Source organism: Barbus barbus (assembly GCF_936440315.1).
Source record: "Barbus barbus genome assembly, chromosome: 10".
In the NCBI taxonomy this organism is placed as follows: Eukaryota; Metazoa; Chordata; class Actinopteri; order Cypriniformes; family Cyprinidae; genus Barbus; species Barbus barbus.
In genome coordinates this window covers 26,366,996-26,371,720 of record NC_136738.1, presented here as the reverse complement: position 1 = coordinate 26,371,720, position 4,725 = coordinate 26,366,996, and positions in this window count along the sequence as shown.

The following is a 4,725-nucleotide window of genomic DNA, read 5'->3' as shown; positions in this document are numbered from 1 at the left end:
GCTTGAGACCGTCTTCAGGGAGAGTCCTCAAAGTTCGCGCACTCTGTGATGTTGATTACAAAGTTTACATCATTGGTATTCATGACACTCTACACTTAACAGTCTACAGTCATTCACTGAAAGCATGAGCAAGACCCTACAGATTATGAGTTTGAAGATTTTTTTCTTGAACATTTCGCCATTCTATACGCACCAGATTAAGGATATTACCACATCTCGTGGACAAAATGTAAAAGTTTAAGAAATTAGAATTTCATACCCTGATATTTAAAGATAAACATTCCTGAACACAGCCTACATATACATGCATGATACTTTATATATGAAAGTAATAAATAAATAAATATGTATAATAATATAGCAGACTACTTACATAAATTGCATAAATATAACACTCTATATCTCCCAATAATATGTTTTAATAGACAATATTTAAATGTTAATTCTATGATCAAGGCCCTGTAATTTTATTTTGGGGGACATAACATATAATGCAATGCAGTACAATGATGATTGAAAAATATACAAATAAACCTTCCTGTATCATATTCAATACTCACATTTTAGCACGTAATAAAATGATGTACGATTATAATTTGCTTTTTAAGTTGCTTTAGTCCGGTACGTGCACTATTCTTGAAATATTATAACAATATAAAAGTTTGCTTTATAAAAATCTGTCAAAACTATCAGTCAGAGGAGAAGCCATGTTTGTCAGCAAAGATTTGATCATGTTGAAAATGTACAGGCCTTAAAATGTGTGTATCCAGTATGATCCAGCAGGCTTGAGCAAAGTCTTCAGCAAGTCCTTTATTTTAGCGTAGAGATCTAGTGACAGAGGAATCACTGTTTGCTGTTCATTGAAGACAAAGGCCATGGTTTGAAGTATATAAACCACAAGATAAGAGACAAGAGGACCTGTGTCTCTGTTTGTCTGTTTAACTGCTCAGAGGATGTAATAATTCCTTGAGTCAGCTGGTCAAGCGATTTTGATGGTCAGAAAAGTATTAGTGCCTCAGTGTGATTAATAATCTGAGAAACGGACACGTCAGAGCAAAATAAAACCCATTAAAATAACTTTTCAGTATTTTCCATGTAACACAACTGACAAGTCAAGCACTTCCTTTGTGATTTGGGGGTCAATATAAGACATTAGATGTTGTATATCCGATCTGGTCATCCAGAACTTGGTGGCTTCACACATGAGGATCCTCAACATCAGGATCCTCAAAAACATAATGGTACTTGGGTCCATCCTTCGGCAGTTTTCCAGTCTTTGACCAGAGGATGAAGGGGTCTGTGAAGGACTGCACTGCCCTCAGTAGAATCACATCTACCAGTTCCTGCAGACACACATTGGAGGGCCCTTTTTGTTGTGGCTCTTTCCTTGATTTAGACAGACAATGGTGCACATTCATACAGACGACAAATCAAAGGTCAGCTGTTACATTCAGCTGAGGCACACAGCATTAAATAGAGCTCCATCTATATGCGATTGTGACACAGTGCTTTTGCTATGAAGCTGAATGTGGATAGCTGCCTCTTGGACTTGAGGGTCATTCATGGTCAAAGTGCATCCTTGATGTAGTTGTGTAGATTTTGGACAGATGTATTCTGTATAAGTGATTCTTAAATATAACCTGAATTCCGGAAATGTTGGGACGTTTTTTAAATTTGAATAAAAGGAAAACTAAAAGAATTTAAAATCACATGAGCCAATGTTTTATTCATAATAGAACATAGATAACATAAATGTTTAAATTGAGAAATTAGTAAATTTTATGCACAAAATGAGCTCATTTCAAATTTGATGCCTGCTACAGGTCTCAAAATAGTTGGTGTAGCATCTCCTCTTCTTTTCAAAACAGTTTGGGTATCGAGGTTATGGGTATAATCTTGGGCATCGAGGTTATGAGTTTCTGGAGTTTTGGTGTTGGAATTTGGTCCCATTCTTGCCTGATATAGGTTTCCAGCTGCTGAAGAGTTTATAGTCGTCTTTGACGTATTTTCCGTTTAATGATGCGCCAAATGTTCTCTATAGGTGAAAGATCTGGACTGCAGGAAGGCCAATTCAGCACCCGGACTCTTCTACTACGAAGCCATGATGTTGTAATAGCTGCAGTATGTGGTTTTGTATTGTCCTGCTGAAATACACAAGGCCCTCCCTGGAATAGATGTTGTCTGGAGGGGAGCATATGTTGCTCTAAAACCTTTATATACCTTTCAGCATTCATAGTGTCATCCAAAACATGCAAGCTGCCCATACCATATGCACTTATGCACCCCCATACCAACAAAGATGCTGGCTATTGAACTGAACGCTGATAACACGCTGGAAGGTCTCCCTCCTCTTTAGCCCGGAGGACACAGCGTCCGTGATTTCCAACAAGAATGTCAAATTTGGACTCGTCTGACCATAGAACACTTTTCCACTTTGAAACAGTCCATTTTAAATGAGCCTTTGCCCAAAGGACACGACGGCGCTTCTGGACAATGTTCACATATGGCTTCCTTTTTGCATGATAGAGCTTTAGTTGGCATCTGCAGATGGCACAGCGGATTGTGTTTACCAACAGTGGTTTCTGGAAGTATTCCTGGGCCCATTTAGTAATGTCAATGAGAGAATCATGCCGATGAGGGATGCAGTGTCCTCTGAGGGCCCGAAGACCACAGGCATCCAACAAAGGTCTTCGGCCTTGTCCCTTACGCACACAGAGATTTCTCCAGTTTCTCTGAATCTTTTGATGATGTCATGCACTGTAGATGATGAGATTGGCGAAGTCTTTGCAATTTGATGTTGAGGAACATTGTTTTTAAAGTATTCCACAATCTTTTTACGCACTCTTTCACAGATTGGAGAGCCTCTGCCCATCTTCACTTCTGAGAGACTCTGCCTCTCTAGGACATCCCTTTTATAGCTTATCATGTTACAGACTTGATGTCAATCAACTTAATTAGTTGCTAGATGTTCTCCCAGCTGAATCTTTTCAAAATGTCTTGCTTTATCAGCCCTTTGTTGCTCCCATGCCAACTTTTTTGAGACCTGTAGCAGGCATCAAATTTGAAATGAGCTCATTTAGTGGATAAAAGTGTAAAAATTTCTCAGTTTAAACATTTATGTTCTTGTGAATAAAATATTGGCTCATGTGATTTGAAAGTCTTTTCAATTCAAATTTAAAAAATATCCCAACATTTCCAGAATTCGGGTTGTAAGGAGAATTTGATGTTGAGTTTTAAAGATGTATTATATCAAGTGTAAATTATTCAAACAAATCACAAAGTATGAAGCAAGGATAAAGGTTCATGAATAGCATTGATGATTATTTTAGGAAATGTCAGTTTCATCCTAAATCTGATGTTAAACAAAATCAGTTATCACCCAACCTGAAGAAATTCCTTGAGCTTTACTCCTGCTCAGCATCCAACAAATTACCAGTTCTCATAATATGCAGGATTTTTATGAAAACAGGTCCACAGAGAATCCTCTGTCTTGAGACTGGGTCGAGAAACCCTTTAAATACTCAAGCATTTGCCCCTCTGGATCTTGAGCTTTGAAAAGACATAATGAGGTTGATAAAAGATGGAGTGAACAGTTGTGAAAAGACCCCTGAGGTGACGGTGTCAGATTCTGAAGTAGGGATGTAAAACAACAAGTCGTGGCCTAATGGTTAGAGAGTCGGACTTGTAATCCAAAGGTTGCGGGTTCGAGTCCCAGGCCGGCAGGAATTGTAGGTGGGGGGAGTGAATGTCCAGCGCTCTCTCCACCCTCAATACCACGACTGAGGTGCCCTTGAGCAAGGCACCGAACCCCCAACTGCTCCCCGGGCGCTGCAGCATAAAATGGCTGCCCACTGCTCCGGGTGTGTGTTCACGGTGTGTGTGTGTTCACTGCTGTGTGTGTGCACGTTGGATGGGTTAAATGCAGAGCACGAATTCCGAGAATGGGTCACCATACTTGGCTGAATGTCACTTCACTTCACTTCACTTCACTTCACAAATGGTCCCAAATGAAGTGCACAGAGAGTTGGAAAACTCGACATGGTCCCATTTGAGCATGTGAACAGTGTCAGCTAATGGTCCGTTTATAGATCATAACAGAACACCGTCTGGTTGAATTTATATATTCTGAAGTCTGATAACGACATTTAGACCATTAGATTCACTTACAGACACTGAAATGACTGGAAGTCTGTTTAGTATTGCTGACAGCTGATTTTATTCATGAAAAGTCATGTTTTCGACATATACACACTTCATTCTACTGTAAAACATTCATGTTATCTCCACATTGTCACTGTTTTAGTGCAACATAATTCATTCCAGAAAAGCTTGATTTAGTTTCACATTAAAGGGTTGCTTGTCATGACTGAAAGAGTAGTGAACACACACACACACACACACACGCACAAATTGAAAGAATATAAAACCTTATTCACAACAACATGTTGAGTCCAAATTCGTTCCTCTTTATTGTGATTCCATTTCTTCTCGGTTTTAGTTCTCGCACCAAAACATATTTGAAACTAGAAGCTGGATGAATTTGAATAACCCAAGTTAAAACAAATAATAAACAAACTGGATAGAAGAAGAAACCCAATGTTAGCATTTATGCAAAGTGATGGAAAACAGAAGAGAGTTTGCACTGAACCTCATAGTAAGTACTGCAATAAACACCAAGCAAACAGTTATTTTTAACCAAGCCAATATTTATGTTTGTGATAGAAG